A 19,417-nucleotide genomic window follows, 5' to 3' on the forward strand; every position below is an offset into this window, starting at 1 on the left:
CCTCTCGGCCTGTCCTTCGCCAACGCGGCCCTCACCACGGGTCCCGGCCGCCGCGGGCCTGGCGCGCGAGGGCACGAAGACGCTCCGGGCGGTGGCGACGGGCACCGAGGAGGACGCGCGCTGGCTGCTCGCTGGCGTGACGCTTGCGCCGCTCTCTCGAATGCCCAGAATCAACAAGATTTTCAAAATGGCGGTTCGGGAAGGAAAGCGGGAATGCGGCGGCCAATCAGGGCCGTGAGCTGGGAGTTGGCGCGCGCGGAGTGGGGGAGGCGGGGCGGGCCGGCGCCTCTGTGGGAAGCCCCGGCGGGCTAGGCTGGGGCGGGGGCGCGAGGGTCGCCCTGGCCGCGGGCGCAGGGGCCGCGCGCTCCCAGGCGGCCCCCGGCGGCGTCCGGCGTCTGGTCGGCGTTCTGCCTGGAAAGCGGACAGGCCGCTTCCCGGGCGGCGGGCGGGAGCGGGCGCGGGACCGGCGAGGCGGCGCCGAGCGGAAGAACGCTAGAGGGCCTGCATGTGTATTGTCTCCGTGGCTCGTTCCCGGAAAAGAGGAGCGGCCACGGGTCCGCGAGGGGGCGGGCGGAGGGTGGTGAAGAAGTTTACATCCCGTGAAGTCGCTGCTACAGTATTTGCCAGAGGTTGAGGGGAATAACTAAGTGAGCGATCTCATTTGGGTCCCAGAGATCACGCTGGTGATGACTTCCGAATCTGCTGTATTTCGGAGGACCCCGTCGCTTGTAAGGTGCACCGCAAGGGAAAAGCCCCTACCACGTTGAAAATTCACAGTCACCGGAGAGAAAAAGATTTCCAGACCTGTAAATGTAGGGGGAAATCATGTGTGTTAGTTATAATAGAGGAAATACGGTATCACCCAGTCCAGGCTCTTCTCCCAGAGTTCTAGGCCAGCTCCGCAGAATCCTTTAAAACTCAACGTTTAAAAAAGTGAACACATTGCTCCCATACCCTTGAGTTTTCGGGCTTGCAGGTCGAAACCCTAGCAATAAACTCATCTTTTGGCTTTGTTTAAAAACAAAACACAACACAACACAGTGCTTCCCCCTGCCCAAATGCTCCCCCTTACTGTATCTGATTCCCTTCATTTCCCTCCCCCCACCCCGAAGTCCTCAACCACTGTCTGCCCAAAGGGTCCTTTTACTGGATGAATTTAACAGAAATATGATCAGTTAAATTTCCCTGAATGGACTCCGGTTTGTAAGGCAAAAGTTAGACATTTTCTTTGAATCTTCTTTTTTCCTTTTGTGCCCCTACTGAAAACATAAGCAAATCCTGTCACTTATACTCTCAAATTTAAAACCGTTTTTCACTCTACTGATGTCACTCAGATCCTGTCCACTCTGTTGCTTGGATTTGGACATAGTCCCTCACTGGTCAGGTGGCTTCCACATTGCTAGCCCCACCTCCTACTAATCACGTAGCAGCCAAGGTGATTTGTTTGTATTTTTGTTTTAATTATCAGATTGGGTACTCGCTTGCTTAAGACTCTCCAATGATTCCCCATCATACTTGGAATAAAATTCAAAATACTTATGGTTGTCCACCAAAGAAAAATGCACAACCTAAAAGTTGCGAGTTACTTTTTTTTTTTTTAATAAATTTATTTTTGGCTGCATTGGGTCTTCATTGCTGTGCCCGAGCTTTTCTCTAGTTGTGGCGAGCAGGGGCTACTCTTCGTCGTGGTGCACCGGCTTCTCATTGCACTGGCTTCTCTCGTTGCAGAGCACGGGTAATAGGCGCACGGGCTTCAGTAGTTGTGGCACGCGGACTCAGTAGTTGTGGCTCGCGGGCTCTGGAGCGCAAGCTCAGTAGTTATGGTGCATGAGCTTAGTTGCTCCACGGCATGTGGGATCTTCCCAGACCAGGGCTCAAACCTGTGTCCCTTGCATTGGCAGGCAGATTCTCAACCACTGTGCCACCAGGGAAGCCACGAGTTACGTTTTATTCAGGGAACTTACTGAGGACTATGGCCTGGGAGACAGCCTCTCAGATAGCTCTGAGGAACTGCTCTGAATAAGTAAGGGAAGAGCCAGGTTATATAGGAGTTTTTGCTGAACGAAACCCACAAAACAACAAAACCCAAACAAAAACATGTAGTCAAACATCAAAAGATTACTGCTAATCACAAAAAAAAGATATCTCAAGTTAATGACAACTGCTTTTCTATGAATGGGAAGATGCAAGAGATTGGGCTCATTGGAAATTATTCCTTAGAAATGCATCTCTTTTTTAAAAATAAATAAATTATTTATTTTATTTTTGGCTGCATTGGGTCTTTGTTGCTGCATGCAGGCTTTCTCTAGTTGCAGTGAGTGAGAAATAAACTTCTGTTAAACAAAATTGTTTAACTGCAGTTAAATAAACTTTAGCCAAAAGAACCTGTCTCATCCTAATATATCATCGCATCACAACAAACAAAAAATGCTCTGAATCTTCATAATAAGAGTTTATTTTGGTTTGCACGCATTTGGCAAATCCCTATTGATCACTTACTATGCGTCAGGCCCTGCTTTATGTGCCAAGAATACTGTGATGAACGAGACAAAGTCCCTGCAGCCACAAGGAGTATACATTTTAGTGGGGAAGACAGACAATAAGCAACTAAAATTTTCAGATAGTGATAAATGCAACAAAAGAATCAAAGACCTTACTTCTTTTTTTGTTGTTGTTGTTATAAATTTATTTATTTTTATTTTTTATTTTTGGCTGCATTGGGTCTTTGTGGCTGCCCGCGGGCTTTCTCTAGTTGCGGTGAGCAGGGGCTACTCTTCGATGCGGTGCGCGGGTTTCTCATTGCGGTGGCTACTCTTGTTGCAGAGCACCGGCTCTAGGCACATGGGCTTCAGTAGTTGTGGCACGCAGGCTCAGTAGTTGTGGCACATGGGCTCTAGAGCGCAGGCTCATTATTTGTGGTACACAGGCTTAGTTGCTCCACAGCACGTGGGATCTTCCTGCACCAGGGCTCGAACCCGTGTCCCTGCATTGGCAGGCGGATTCTTAACCACTGCGCCACCAGGGAAGTCCTTAGAAATGCATCTTAACTATCTAGGACCAGTATCCTGTTTTTCTCTGTCCTGAATTCCCCTCAGGATGCAGTGGCTGATGGCTTGATGGTGGTAACATTTGCTGTTTACTGGAATGACAGGCAACATTCTTTGTTTACTGAAATGACAGGCAACAATTTTTTTTTGTCCACATGGTTTATAAGGTCCTACATCATCCAGTTGCTGACAATCTTGATTTCATCTCTCTGACACTCTTGGCTGTTTCAGCCACACATACCTTTGATGTTCCCCCATAAAGCCAAGCTCACCCCTACCTTTGGGCTCTCCACTTTTTTTCTGCCAGGACTGCTTTTCCCTCAGAATCTTCAAGTGATTTGTACCTTCACATCATTTAGCTCTATGCTCAAGTGCTTCTTCTATCCCAATAGCATCACTATTCCCTTTCCATTCTTTTTCAGTCATTCACTTATTCATTCAAAAATATTTATTGAGGGGCTTCCCTGGTGGCGCAGTGGTTAAGAATCTGCCTGCCAGTGCAGGGGACACAGGTTCGAGCCCTGGTCCGGGAAGATCCCACATGCCGTGGAGCAGCTAAGCCTGTGCGCCATGACTGCTGAGCCTGCGCTCTGGAGCCCACGAGCCACAACTGCTGAGCCCACGTGCCACAACTACTGAAGCCCACGCACCTAGAGCCTGTGCTCTGCAATAAGACAAGCCACCAAAATGAGAAGCCTGCTCACCGCAACAAAGAGTAGCCCCTGCTCTCTGCAACTAGAGAAAGCCCACGCGCAGCAGCGAAGACCCAACACAGCCAAAAATAAATAAATAAAATAAAATAAATTAATTTAAAAAAAATATTTATTGAGCACCTACTCTCTGCTTGTCACTAGGACTAAGTCCCTGCCATCTTCAAGTTTACATTCTAGTTGAGACAGTGAACAAACAAACAAGTGAATTTATTGTATGACAAATAGCTATGAAAGTAAAGCAGGTTAAAGGAGATAGGAAGTACCAGTAGGATGGATGGGATTTTATTTTACATATTTGATAATTAAGGAAGATCTCGTTAATAAGATGGCATTTGAAAAGAGATCTTAAGTAAATGAGAGCAGTGGAGAAAGACTAGATATATTCTAAAGAATTCTCTAGAGTACTGAATTTGGGTTATGATGACCTTGGGTTTTTGGTTCAATAACCAGAACAGAGTATGTATTTGCTGAGATGAGGAAGACCTCAGGGGTTGGGGGAGGGTGCAGGCTTTTATTAGGGGAGGGGCAAAGAGTAGTGGAGAGGGGAGTCAGTTATTTTTTAGGCCTGTTAGGTCTGAGATTCCTGCTAACATCCAAATGGAGATTCAGGCTAGGCAGTTGGATACGAAAGTCTGCCATTCAGGTGAAACTCTAGCCCAAGATATAGATGTAGGAGTTGTCAACACGTAGTAGATGGTATTTAAAGCTCTGAGCCTGGAGGAGCGCACTAACACAGTGAACATCAGCAGAGGTGAGGAGAGGGTCAAGATTGTACCCTGGAGCTCACCAGCGTTTAGAGGTTCAGGAGAGGAAGTGGAACCAGCCAAGGGGACGACAAGGAGCAACTGAACCCAGTGAAGTGGGAGGAAAATCAAGCGAAAATGTCGAGCTTCAGAAGCTAAGTGATTAAGAAGTATCTAAGCTGAGAGAGCGATCAGCTGGGTCAAAGCTACTAAAAGGTCAGGTGAGATAAGCACTCAGAATTGACCGTTGGGTATAAGAATGATGAGTTATCAGTGGCACTGACAAGAGCTGTTTCTCTGCAGTGGTGAGTATGAAGGTGCCAGGAGTGAGGTTAGAGAGAGACAGGTAGATAAGGAATGGAATCAGACACTTTCCAGGAATTTTACTATTTCAGGGGAGCAGAAAAATGGAGCAGTAACTCAAAGGGAGTTTGGTTCTTTTTTTTTTTTTTATAAAGTTATTTATTCATTTATTTTTGGATGCGTTGGGTCTTGGTTGCTGCACGCGGGCTTTCTCTAGTTGCAGCGAGCGGGGGCTACTCTTCATTGTGGTGCACGGGCTTCTCATTGCTGTGGCTTCTCTTGTTGTGGAGCATGTGTTCTAGGCGTGCGGACTTCAGTAGTTGTGGCACGTGGGCTCAGTAGTTGTGGCTCGTGTGCTCTAGAGCGCAGGTTCAGTAGTTGTGGCGCACGGGTTTAGTTGCTCCACGGCATGTGGGATCTTCCTGGACCAGGGCTCAAACCCATGTCCCCTGCATTGGCAGGCAGATTCGTAACCACTGCGCCACCAGGGAAGTCCCGAGAGTTTGGTTCTTAAGTAGGGAGATATTACTGTATGTTTGTGTGATGCTGGGAATGAATCAGTAGGGAGGGGGAAATTGGTGATGAAAGAGGAGGGGACAATAGCTGGAGCTGACCTAAAGTTGGTATGTCAAGTTGGGCTCTGTAAGCAGATGCTGAAACAGAATCTGGGGTGTCAGGTATTGATTAGGAATCCGTGCCTGTGAAAGGAAGGGGGAGAAAGCAAGAGTGGGCAGAGGAAGAGGTCAAACTGTAAAGCAGAACTGGCCAAGCCTCAGCCAACTCCATGGGGAGTTCTGGAGTGAGTACAGCTCTTCAGAGTGTCCTGCGTGGCTGAGCTTTTATACCCTCGCCTTGCCCAGTCACTGCATGCAAGCTGCTCCAGGAAGGGCATGACCTGGGATGAAGTTGACCACAGATGGGGCAGCCGCTGAAGAAGCCGACCATGGAGGCTGTCTGCTGACTGCGGGCTCTGCAGCTGAGCAACAGGTCCTTCCTTGAAGGGGGATCTAGGTGACACATCTTCATGTCTACATGGGAGATGAGAGGCAACGGAACCTAGTACACAAGTGGAGGAGCTGTCCTTAGGACAATTTCTACGTAGTAGCAGAAGGGAAGGCAGAGGATACAGCTTTAGACAGTGGGTGGGGTTGGCAGATTTGTGGGAACTTCAGAAGTTCTTATTCCTTTGAACTTCTCAGTGAAATCAGGAGCAAAATCATTGACTGTCAGTGTGGGAGAGGACAGTTGGAGGTTTCAGGAGAGAGGAATGTGTGCTAGTCATATAGGAGAATGGGAGACGAGTGGACAAGAGAATGTAGTAGGGTTGCCAGGCAGCGGCAAGGAGGACCAATTGAGGTTAGTGGCCATGAAGTCAAAGTGAGAACAGTCAGGATTATTGTTTTTCAGCAGCCATATTCAGCTACTAGGATTAGGTATAAAGGTGGCAAATAATTGGATTTAACCAGGTTGGCCTTTTTTCAGACAAGTATGAAGAGAGGAGAGAAGGGTGAGTTGAAGATATGGGTGCGACAATGAACATAATGATGGAGCATGGAATAGGAGTTGAGTAGGGAGGAAAGTAACAATGTGAGAGGGATGAGACATGGTGAAAATAGGGCAAGATTAAGAAGTAAGGTCTTGGACTTCCCTGGTGGCAAGTGGTTAAGAATCCGCCTGCCAAGGCAGGGGACACGGGTTTGAGCCCTGGTCCGGGAAGATCCCACATGCCGGGGAGCAACTAAGCCCATGCGCCACAACTACTGAGCCTGCGCTCTACAGTCCGTGAGCCACAACTACTGAGCCCTCGTGCCACAACTACTGAAGCCTGTGTGCATACAGCCTGTGCTCTGCAGCAAGAGAAGCCACTGCAATGAGAAGCCCGTGCACCACAACGAAGAGCAGCCCCCGCCTGCCACAACTAGAGAAAGCCTGCGCACAGCAGCAAAGACCCAATGCAGCCAAAAATAAAAAATAAAAGTAAATAAATAAATTTATAACAACAACAAAAAAAGAAGTAAGGTCTTTGTTTCTTTTGTTGCATTTATCACTACCTGAAATTTTTAGTTGCTTATTGTCTGTCTTCCCCACTAAAATGTAAACTCCTTGTGGCTGCAGGGACTTTGTCTTGTTCATCACAGTATTCTTGGCACCTAAAGCAGGGCCTGACGCATAGTAAGTGATCAATAGGGATTTGCCAAATGCATGCAAACCAAAATAAACTCTTATTATGAAGATTCAGAGCATTTTTTGTTTATTGCGTTGGGACAGTACATTAGGATGAGACAGGTTCTTTTGGCAAAAGTTTATTTAACAGCAGTTAAACAATTTTGTTTAACAGAAGTTTATTTCTCATTCTATAAAACTCTTGGTCAGTTCAGGCAACTCTGCAGGGCTTCCTTTCCTGTGATTTACTCATTGCCCTAGGCTCCTTTTGGTCTTGTGATCCACCATCACGATATGAGTCCTGAGTGTTCACAGTGTTAGGGGAATAGAGCAAGACACGAACTCATACCAGCTCCTCTAGGGTTCTGCTCATTGGCTAGTGACCATATGGGTCATGCTACCCCACCTCACTGCAAAGAATCTAGGCAACATGGGGGCACATATGGAACAGTTGGTGAGCTTTGCTGTCTCTGCACAGAGGGGATGATAATTACAACCAAATAAGGTACAGTTGGGATCAACAGGGGACCGTGCTTAAAAATATTTGTTGGTTTAATTTTGGAAATGTTAAAACCCTGATTCTTAAATTGGTTCCATTTCTGCCTTAAGAAGTTTTTACATCCACTGCACACAGACATCTTATCTTTCTTACACACATATCTATCTTTCCCAGATGACAAGCTTCATGGGCAGGGACCACATCCATGCTTATTATTCTCTCCCAGTCCTTGGCACAGTGCCTAACACAAATACTTCTAAAATATGTGTTTAATTGAAATGCATCCCCTTTTGGTTCTAAGACAGTGGCATGAGTCTGTTGTCTGGATGCCATTTAAAGACCTTCCAGCAATACCAGCTCCGTAAATTAACGTGGCTCGAATAAGCTGATGACCAGAGTCTCTTTTAAACCCGGTCATAAATATAAATATAGTGACACATTTGGTTCTTCTAAAAACAAGATATCATACTCTATTCTGGTAGAGTTAGCCAAAGTATTATATGCAGGTTAGTAATTTGAGATTAGGTTTGAAAATATGTGAATGCAACGATACCCAGTTGGTTGATAAATGGGATATTCTAGCTTGGACGATGGCCAGAGAAGACTATTCAAAGTAAGTAGCAAGAGAAGGTGAGGGATATGGTGGTAAGACAATAACAGTTGGAGAACAAAGGATAAGTGGTTACCAGATTTTCGCCCTAGAATCTAATTCTGCTCTAAATTTAGCAAATATCATTTGTAACACATTTTATTAATATATCCTTAGCAACTGTTTCATGGAATGAGGCCAAAAAAATAGAGACGACAGAGCTTTGGTATTACTTCCCTTGTTTTCTGTAAAATAAAATCATCTCTGTTGAAAGGGGCTTTTCTACTTATGGACTAACATTGTTTAGATTATATGAAATGCCATCATTGTTGGTAGAATCATAACATCAGAGGCAAAAAAGTGTTTTCCACTACAAGTTGGCTAGAAATCCTCCACATTGTCACAAGATTGTCAAAACAGAGCATTATCTTAGGAAGTTGACGTGAAACTCTAAAATATTCCTATGGGGGATTCACTGGTGGTCCAGTGGTTAGGACTCTGTTCTCTCACTGCTGAGAGCCTGGGTTCAGTCCCTGGTTGGGGAACTAAGATCCCACAAGCCAAATGGCCAAAAATAAATAAATATAAAGAAAGAAAGATAATTCCTATTTTGAGTCTATAGACTTCTATAAATAAAATATTTCTTTTTTAAACTTATTCTTCATTTAAAGGAACTAGAGAAAGTTTGGGTGGGTATCTTCCCCATAGGCAGCTTGGGTTTAAAAAATTAAATTTAGAATAAACAGATGTTTGCCAGTTAGGAAGAGAAAAAGGTTTTTCGATGTGGACGCCTGGGCGCCGAGCGGCCGCCAGCCTCTTGCCCTGCTCGGCGCCTCCAGGCTCTGCCTAGGCCCGCGCCGGGGCCCCGCGGCCAACGAAGGACCCCCGGCTCTAAGGCTGCCGGGGCCTGCGCACCGGGACCGCCGCGGCCGGCACACCCAGCCAGCCCAATCTGAGTCTCTGCTGCCTCAACCAGATCCTGAATGTCAAAAAGCAGTGTGTCTGTTGGATGAATTTGAGGACAACGGGAACTTTGGGTGACGCTGGCCCTCAGGACAATACCGCCTATGAAAGACTGGCCGAGGAGACGCTGGACTCAGCAGAGTTTTTTGAAGACCTTGCAGACAAACCTTACGCATTTGAAGACTATGATGTCTCCTCTGGGAGTGGTGTTTTAACAATTAAACTGGGTGGAGATCTAGGAAAGTATGTCATCAACAAGCAGACCCCAAACGAGCAAATCTGGTTGTCTTCACCGTCCAGTGTCCACAAGCGTTACGACTGGACTGGGAGAAACTGGGTGTGCTCCCACTACGGTGTGTCCCTCCACGAGCTGCTGGCCACAGAGCTGACTCAAGCCTTAAAAACCAAACTGGACTTATCTTCTCTGGCCTACTCTGGAAAAGGCACTCGCTGCCCAGCCTAATGCTAAAGACAGTGAAAGCTCTAAAGCCAAGACCCCAGCTTCGTTCTGCAGCTGAATGGCTAGTCTTCTCCATTCCTGCTTTTGAGGACAGTTGCATTATGTGTAACGGCTCTGTGAAAAGACCGTGTTGCCTCTTGCCCTGCCCCTGAGTTCAGGTTTTTAATTTCCGTAGGTTTCTTTGGATTTATTGTCTGATTTCCTCCCTCCCGTGATAGCCCTTATCTTTCGTAATGTCTGTATGCCCATACCTTTAATATATAACCTCACAACAAAGAAAAAGAAGAAAGACAAATTCCAGGAGGATAAATGAATTGGCTTCACCATTCATTCCCTGAAAGACTTACTACAAAAACTGCATGAAGAGTGACCAACCTTGCCATTCTATCTCAAAATGAGACTCATTAAAGGGAAGCCTAAAACATTCCTACTCCTCTTGAAAGTGTAAACACTTCTAAGCCCTTTAGTATTGAAGCATCAGTGGCAACTTGGGAATTCTGAAACCGAAGACCATTTTCTGTTGGTGCTTTGTGACTGCCAGGGTGTGGCCCGCATGGGGTTAACACAGGGAGATGTGGTGCCGTGTCTTCCATATGTGCATATATATGTACACACACATTTACATGTGTGTGTACATATATATTTTTTAAATTTAAGAGTCAGTATAGAATAAGCTATTGCAACACTGGTCTGAGGATGCAAAAAATCCCCCAAAAGCCATCTCTGTAAGTTCATGGATATAGTATAATAAATGAGGTCATGGAGCTGAGAGGTGCTTGGTAAACTGTGAAAGGCCACATAAATGAAAAGACGTTGGTGTTAATGAAAGGTACCCTGGTCTTACACTTGACCCAGCACAAAAGTTGTTGTCTGTCTCTGGGCCAGTTTCTCGAACTCCCTGGACCTCTGTTTCCCCGTGTTAACAGAAAGGGTTAAACTGGATAGAATATAGTCGATTCCCAATTTAGACATTTAGTGGTCCCCTCAGGCAACTTAACAGGCCAGCTTAATTCCCTCTAGTAGAGGAGATGACAGTGAACAGTTTTTTTTAAGCTATAGAGTAAGTAGATGGTTTTGGGTTTTGTTCTACTTGAATTTCAGTTGAATTCATGTTCAAGTAATCATCTTTTATTGTGCCATTACTGTGCTAAGCCTGGGCTGTAGGCTGAATGCCAAGGTGTTGATCCTAACCCCCAATCACAGCCCTCATAAATGAGATTAGTGCCCTTATAAGAGAGACCTCAGAGAGCTCCCTCATCCCTTTCACCATGTGAGGACACAGCAAGAAGACAGCTGTCTATGAACCAGGAAGCAGGCCTTCACCAGACGCCCAGTCTGCTGGGGCCTTGATCTTGGACTTCCCAGCCTCCAGAGCTATGAGAAATAAATTTCTGTTTATAAGCCAAAAAAAAAAAAAAAACACCAAAAAAAAAAAACAAAAAGAAAAGGGTTTTTCAAAGATGGTGCTGGGCTTCCCTGCTGGCGCAGTGGTTAAGAATCCGCCTGCCAGTGCAGGCGACACGGGTTCAAGCCCTGGCCTGGGAGGATCCCACATGTCGCAGAGCAACTAAGCCCCTGCGCCACAACTACTGAGCCTGCGCTCTAGAGCCCATGAGCCACAGCTACTGAGCCCGTGAGCCACAACTACTGAAGCCCGAGAGCCTAGAACCCGTGGTCTGCAACAAGAAAAGCCACTGCAATGAGAAGCCCACGCACCTCAACGAAGAGCAACCCCAGCTCGATGCAACTAGAGAAAGCCCGCTCGCAGCAACGAAGACCTAACAGAGCCAAAAATTAATAAAATAAATAAAGAGATGATGCTGCCACCTAGTAATATTTTTTGGAAAAATACATTTGTTTTGTCTCTCTCCCATCCACATCTCAATCTAATGCAGTGAGTCTCAAGTGGGGGAGGGGGCATTATGCCCCCAGGGGACATTTGGCAATGTCTGGAGACATTTTTGGTCGTCCCAAGTAGGGAGAGGTGCTACTGGCATCTAGTGGGTAGAGGCTTGTGACGCTGCTTAAACATCCTTTAATGCACAAGACAGCCTACACAACAAAGAATTATTTGGTTCAAAACATCAATAGTGCTCAGATTAAGAAACCTTAATCTCATGCAATGTACAGTACTTTCTTTTCCTAGCACTCCACTAAAACTGCTCTCATAACGACCAGTAATGATCTCCAAATAGGCAATTGAAAGACTTCTTTTGAATACTGCTATACTTTTACTTTATTTCTATGCAGCATTAGGTACTGTTTAGCATCCCCTTCTTTCAAAACCTTTTTCTCTTGACTTGCATGACATTGCTTTCTCTAGGGTCTCCTCCTTTGCTGGCTATCTTGCATCTGTTATCCTCTTAAATGTTGGTGTTCTCCAGGGATCCCCACAGGCCCTTGCTTCTTTCCTTAGACATGATTTTCTTGGGTGATCTCGTCCACACCCCTGGTATCAATGACCTCTAGATAAATAAAATCCAAATCAATATATTTAACAACTTACTTTCTCTTTGAGCATCATACTCTTATAATTGCCTATCAGATCTCCTCGCTTAATATCCTATTAATATCTGAAATTCAACATATCACAGCTAAACCCATTCTCTAACAAATCTCTCTTCTTTTTATTTTTATTAATTAACTGATTTATTTTTGGCCACGCTGCGTGGCTTGCAGGATCTTAGTTTCCCGACCAGGGATTGAACCCGGGCCACGGCAGTGAAAGCACCGAGTCCTAACCACTGGACTGCCAGGATATTCCCTCTTATTTATTTATTTATTGGTGAAGTAGAAAAGAATAGCTTTATTGCTTTGCCAGGCAAAGGGGGCCACAGCAGGCTAATGCCCTCCAAACTGTGTCCCGACCTGGAAGGGGTAGTGAAGAGTTTTATAGTAATGGTTCAAGGAGGCAGGCAGGATCAGCTTGTGGACATTCTTGTGATTGGTTGGTGATGAGGCAGTTGGGAGTCAGTATCATCAACCTGGTTCCAATCAGTCTGGGGTCTGTCTACATGTTGTGGGCAGCACACAGGTAACTTCTCCTACCTGTGGGGCTTTCGGTATCTGTCAAAGTTCAGGGGGAGATGTGAAGGTGCTGCAGAGGGGTTAAAGGCACAGCACTGCAGAGGCTTCCTGCAACATGGCCACATGGAACTTTAGAAATTGCTCCCCTCTAAGCGCTGTCTCCACTGAGAAGTGCTGCCACGACCACTGACAGCCTGGGCAGCTGGTGTCAGGACTTAAACTCAGGTTCTTTATGTCTTTTTGTAGGCATGTTTTTACATCATGATCCTGACACCTTGTCCTCCTTGACTGGGCATCTGACCAAGTAAGGCCAGTTAGTCCCCTCCCTGGGAATTAGGAATTGAGAGAGAGAATGAAGATAAAAGAGAATCAAGAGGGGAAGGAGAGAGAGTCAGGACTGTATTCAATTCCCATTTCAGATTGCTGTCTGTATCCATATGTTTGGCTCCCAGGTGACAGCCCTGTTACCTCTTAAACACTTCCCCTCCCCCTGACCCTCAAGTTATCTTGACTGCATTTCTATTACCTGCAACCATAGAGTCCTCATTCATACGTCGACTGGCTATGAATTCAAGGGTTAGCCCCTTGCCTTGGTCTTCTCTGTAGATCCAGCACTTATGCCAGTAACAGAGTAGATTGTAATATATAGATACAAAATAGATACTGGATACAAAAATATCTGTGAATCAATTAATGAAGAAAGGAGGAAAGGGAGAAAGGAAAGAAGGAAAAAGAGAAGTGAAGAGAGAGTTAAAAAGAAAAGAGGAGGGACTTCCCTGGTGGTGCAGTGGTTAAAAATCCGCCTGCCTATGCAGGGGATACGGGTTCGAGCCCTGGTCTGGGAAGATCCCACATGCCATGGAGCAACTAAGCCTGTGCGCCACAACTACTGAGCCCGCGCACCACAACTTGCAAGCCTGCATGCCTAGAGCCTGTGCTCCGCAACAAGAGAAGCCACCGCAATGAGAAGCCTGCGCACTGCAACGAAGACCAAAATAAATAAACTAATTAATTTAAAACAAAAATTTAAAAAGATTAAAAGCGGAGAGGAGAAATAGGAAAGGAAAAATATGAAGGAAAATTGAGGATAGTAGAAATAAGAGAAAAGAGAGAGAGAGAGAGAGAGAGAATGCAGCAAATGATCTCAAAACAATAACAAGCAAAGCTAGGGGTAAAATGTTTGCCTTTCCTCCTCTGGCTCTGGTCAGCCAGCTTTCCCCCTGGATTTTACGTCTGCCCCTGTGCTCTCAGAGTAGAGAGAAGGTCTAGCAGGGAGCCCTGGTACCTCCAAACACCTTAGCGCTAGCACTTAAGCTTTCCTTTAGATCTTCTGATTACAGACCACCATGCTTACACCATAAGGTAGTTCAGCTCCCGGGGCAGCCACAGGTGTCTAAGACCTAAACTAATCTAGAGAGCGTGGCCTAGTACAAGTAGCATGAACTTTGATTTCCGACAGATGGATTGAAATCGAGGCAGGTCATAAGACGATTAGATGGCAGGAGTGAAAGATAATAGGAATAAAACAACTCTCTCAGAAGGAGAGGCGAGCTCCTTCTTTATTGGGGTAGGAGCATACTGGTTTGCTGTCCCAAAGCAGGAAATTTGGAATATGTATATATCAGTGATTCCTGTGTGTCCAATTTTCCTTTAATTTACTCCACTACTCAGTAACAAATCAACATTCTTTTTATCCTTGAACTGTATGAGCTAGAGTTATGTATAAACAAAATATCTTGTAAAAAAACAAAACATCTTGTAAAAAAACAAAACCCAACCCCCCAAACAGACCATTCTCTCTCTATCTCTAATTTCTATTTACCTCTATTGTTTCTCAATTGTTTCTCACGCTGACTCTCCTCCCTCCCCACGTCCCTTCAGGAAGAGTTCCTCTCTCCAAGGACTTGTGGTGGGGCGGATTTCACAGAGGCATGAGGATCTACATGCTGATACTCATTGACCATGTCTCCCTTCTAAAGCTCTTCTCTCCATTCCCTCTCATCCCTACCCCCCATCCTCATTTTTTTCCTGTCTGTAGGCAGTAGTCTTTCTCAAGCAAAAATCTGATCTCGTCATTACCTTGCCTTAACATTTCAATGTCTCCCCACTGTCTGTGGAATAAAGCTCAATTTTATTTTTATTTTTGTATTATTTTTTTATAAGATGAAGCCATTATTTTGATTTGTTTTGTTTTGTTTTTTGGCCCTGCCATGCTGCTTGCAGGATCTTAGTTCCCCAACCAGAGATTAAACCCGGGCCCCTGCAGTGGGAGCACGGAGTTCTAACCACTGGACCGCCAGGGAATTCCCTAAGATGCAATTTTAAAACAGGGCCTAGAAGACTCTACATGATCTGGCCTCTGCTTACCTCTCTAGCCTGCCTCTCCATTCTTCCTCTCAAACACTCCCACTCCCACTCTTTGGAAACAATCTTCCAGCCGCAATCAATGAGCTTCTTTAAATTCTCTGAATTACCAGGCTTTTCTTACCTTCCGGTTTTCCCTGCATGCTTACCCCTCCCCCAACTCTTTCTCCTCCTATGGCTTCATGTATACTGCCCTCTGTGAGTGCCATCCTCTATCAGAGCATCTACTTTCAAAAGCCTGTTTACTTGCCTATTCCCTCTTCAGCTTGCCGAGGTTAGGGATGTTATCTTTCTTGCTATCTCTTCTATCCCTAGCCCTCAGCAGTGTCTCGAACTAGTAAGCATTCAATAAATATTGGCTGAATGACTAAGAAGGCCAGAGCCTTTGTGCTAACCTCCCCCCCCCACTCTTCCTCTGTCACCTAAGGGGGTCCTTTCATTTGCAATAACTTGTTTAATGAGTTTATCTTCCGGCACTGGCCTCCTGCCCAATAGAGAACCCTGACAATTCTAGTAAGCACCAATTTTTTTTTCCAGCCCTTAGATTAAAAAGTTATCTGATAAGTTTAGGAAAGATAGTGGATTAACATGGAGTTAAAACGTATTTTAACGTATTTGCATTTCCCAGCGCTCTGCTATAAACTGGTTGCTTCTCAATTCCTAGTACCCTTAAAGTATAACATGACTATGAATAATGTTACACTCTAACCTACTCTATAAACGTATATTGATAAGTAAATGAATGAACAAACGGAGCTCCATTTAACAACTCACCTTCCACATTCCCAGTAGGGATATGTCACTCCCAGTTCCTGCCTGTTAGTGATACAGTGATGTTTTCACATATCGCTTCCCATCGCTCTCATCTTTTATATTATTCAGTATGCTCTCCCTTTTGCTAGCTCGTTTGCCGTTAGAACTCTCTTTGAATACATCCACCTGCTCCTCCCCAGAACTTTGGCTTCAAAACTGCATCTCTCCTAACCGGGAACGGAGGCATGCTCAGTACTCCAAGCCAGGTGAAATTAACTGCCCTTGCCCTGACGTGGGGCCCTGACAGGTGGCAGGTATCGACAATGCTAGCAAAAGAAACTTGTCCTGTCTTCTACAGCTGAACATATCCTTCCCGGGGCCAATCGAAAGTCCTTGCCACCTAAGGGTAACTAGTGGGGACGTCTACATTTTTAAAACAATAAAATGGAAGGAGCAATTTTGGAAAAATAAGAATGACTGGCAGCAGATTCTCAGAGCACAATCTACATGAATATCAACTGTCGAGTGATGCTGTGATTAAAACAAATGAGGACGGAGGCAGGGGATGAATGGAAGTGGTGTCTGCCTTGAACCTCGGTGGGCAGATCAAAGATTTTAACAGGGTTTTTCTGAAATTGCCCAGCCCCAGAATTTCCAGGATCCCGTTCGCGGCCAGCTTCCTAAAGGGAGCGCGTTTCTGGGGGTGTGTGCGTGCGCGCGCTGGGGGAGGGAAGGCTCGGGAGAGGGGCCACCGCTCTCCGGAATAAACAGCAGGGGGAGAAGGGGAGCGCGCGAAGGGCGGCGGGAGGGGATGAGGAGGCAGCCGCGGGGGCGAGGGCCGGGGGAGGGGCTCCAGACGCGCGCAGGGGCTGGTAGCCGGGAGACCCGAATGCCTCCGATACCTGAAGCCGCTGCCTGGAGAAGCTGACAGCTGACGCCAGCGGGCGCACGCGCTCGCCGGAGCCCTGCCCCTCGCGGTCTCCCTGCCCCGGGCTCCGACCTCGCGCGCATGGTAAGGAGGGGCGCGGGTTGCTGCCCTAGCACCGGCGCTGCAGGCCCGCGGTGCCAGCTGCCGGCTCGGCCTCCCCAGGCTGTCACCTCCTGCTCCCTCCCTCGCCCCTCCCCGGTCCCCTCGGCGCCCGGCCGAGCCCCAGGCGGGCGGCCCTCAGGGACTCCGGCCCTCGCGGACCCCCCGCCTCCTCTCTGACCTCACCCCTCACTTTTCCCCCTTCCCCCGGGCAGCTCCGAAACCCCGCACCCCCGGCCCCGGACGAGAGGGCGAAGGAGGAGGCAGGAGGTCGTCCAGCGTGTCCAGGTGTGTGGCGCAAACACCGGCGCACCGTTTTCCCCCTCGAATCTGCAATAATTTCCAAGCTGAGAAATCACAACTCCTCTCCTTCCAAAACATACCTCTTTCCCCTTTTGTTACTATACTAACTTTGGGAGGATATTAACCCGTGGTCAAGGTAGGTGTCTTATCTTTTGTATCTGCACCAAACAGTGATGGAGGTTCTTTGGTTTTGGTTTTTGGGTTTTGTTTTCCTGAAAATTAAATACTGTGATGAGTTTACAAGGTTTTCTGGGTGACTGCGGTGCGAGAACTTGATCACAGCTTAAAGCAATAGCTCCTACGCGGGAGCTGAGATCATGATTAAGAAATTGGGATGTGTGTGCGTGCGCGCGCAGGCTTCTGTGTATTTAAAAAGCACTCCAGGTGATTGCGATGCGCTCTCCCCTCATAATTACTTGAAAATATCTGTAAGGTCCTTATGAGGAGAGGGGGCACCCAACTGTTGGTAAACATCCCCTGAAAATAGTAGTGTGAATAGGGAATTAAAACGGAGTGAAAGCTGGTTCTCTTCAAGTTGGTGAATTTGGTGCAGTGTCATTGGTTTTAAGATGGCAATTTTGGGACGGGAGGGTTAACGTTCTTTTGAAACTCAGATATAGGATGGAAAGAAATACCCCACTTCTAACCGCCCTTGTTAAAGAGTTAGTTTTTAAACATAAGCTTTTAAGATGTAAGAATTCCTTCACAAGTACTCTGGCATTTAGAAAGGATGGGGGCCTATTCTCCTGGGAATCAGAAAAGCTTCCTTCACTGAGCTTGCATTGGCTGACTTTCTGTCAATGACCACTGGCATTTTTACATGTTGGTTATTTTAAGGCTAAAGACCCTAATGGACTATATCTCTAGGAACCCAAAGAGGAATTATCATATAAATTGATTTAGTTCCTGTTTACATTCCTATTTGAACCAAGCTCTTCTACCCTGAATTGGTTAAGAGTGTAAATTATATTGTATTTGAGTTTGCACTAGTACTGTTTCTCCATCTTGAACTTTGTCATAGATGTACATCTGCTGCTTTTCATGTATATCTATACCTGAACCATTCTAAGTAACTGACAAACTCGGAGTGTAACTACCAGGGAAAATAAAGATTTTTGTTTATCTGTCTTTTGGAAATTTGAGGTGAAGGACTAATTTTTTTTAAATACCATGAAGTAGGTATGATAGTAAATCATACAACATTTTATGAAATGAGATGCTTGTTATAAAATAGGGATAATATTTGATATTGCCTTCAAGGATATTAAGGACAAGTAGGTGACTGTCTGTAAAGCATTTTGAACCTTTAGAGTCACTGTCTAGGTATTGAGCCAATGGGATTGTTTTCCTGGCAAACTTTTTCACCTTTCTAAAATTAACTTTTCTCTAGGAAAAATAGTGCAGATACACACGATTCAGCCAACCAAGTCCAGAAACTACTGTGTTTGAATTTAAAAAGTGACCTTAATTCATTCTAATACATCTAGTGTTTGCAGCTTATGACACAAAATATGCAGAAATATTCGCTATTTGCTGACATCTTCAAAGCATTGGCTTAATGAGGGGAGTTATGAACAGAGTGCAACGTTGTGTTATACATTTTGTTGGCTTAGGGAAAACTATTATTTTCCTAAGGTTTTTGTGTATATATGTGTACACTGGGTCTGGGACTTACATAATTATGTACATATATGTAACACATGTTTTTAATAGAAATGAAAACCTGCAATATTTTTCTTTGTGACAGGACACTGTAAGCATTAGGTTTTGATTACTTTTTCATGGAAATTTTAATATGACAGAACTAAAAACTTCAAGGAAATAATTCCACCAAGAGCTATTTGGAACTGAAGGCCTTTTTTAATGAAAGATGTTTGAAGCCCTTCGTCTGTGTGCTTAGCATCCACCGAGCAGTTCTTTGTGAGCGAGTTAAGGGTGGTAGATCCCATTCTGGCAGCCTCAGTGGATGATTAGACCCTGCCACTCTTCTCCAGACCTTTAATTTGGTCTGTAACTTGATGCTTCACTGACCCCACACGCCCCCTGCCGCGCTAGCTCACAGAGCAATTGCTGGCACTCTGGATTGAATTTTTTCCACTCCCATCAATTAGGACGTTTGCATTGGTTGCAGAATTCAGTTACATTTTTAGCTCAGTATTCTAAGAAATACCTTTAGCCACAAAGAGAGTAGGCTTAGGGCAGCCTAGATCACAAATTGCCTTATTTAATGGTGCTGTGTTAATTTCCCAGTGATTCAACCTGTATAGAAATGATTAATCGAGTCATACAGTATTAAAGTTGGAAGGCACTGTAGAAGTCATCTAGATTCTAATAATTTCTTTCTACAGATGAATGTTGATGCAATTGTAGCCATAATCCGAACTTTGAGAAGAGACATTACATTTCATATTCTTTTCATAGACATTAAATTTTATATTCTTTCCAGTTCTTGTAGTAATGAGG

The 19,417-nt window shown here is 45.5% G+C and overlaps 1 protein-coding gene and 1 pseudogene across 2 annotated transcripts in view; one reads left to right on the forward strand and one right to left on the reverse strand.

Annotated features, from left to right (window-relative positions):
* Window positions 1-289, reverse strand: part of DEK (DEK proto-oncogene) — a 30,045-nt gene extending 29,756 nt beyond the window's left edge. Inside the window, exon 1 of one of the 2 annotated variants that reach the window (XM_029242990.1) lies at window positions 36-289. The gene's annotated coding sequence lies outside the window, so the exon portion shown is untranslated. The remainder of the gene's footprint in view (window positions 1-35) is intronic. The other variant, XM_029242991.1, reaches the window with a different exon arrangement.
* Window positions 290-8,838: 8,549 nt separating this feature from the next.
* LOC114906856 lies at window positions 8,839-9,483 on the forward strand (annotated as a pseudogene).
* Window positions 9,484-19,417: the final 9,934 nt, after the last annotated feature.

The sequence above is a fragment of the Monodon monoceros genome, unplaced genomic scaffold (assembly GCF_005190385.1).
Source record: "Monodon monoceros isolate NGI ecotype Baffin Bay Population unplaced genomic scaffold, NGI_Narwhal_1 Super_Scaffold_3, whole genome shotgun sequence".
Classification (NCBI taxonomy): Eukaryota; Metazoa; Chordata; class Mammalia; order Artiodactyla; family Monodontidae; genus Monodon; species Monodon monoceros.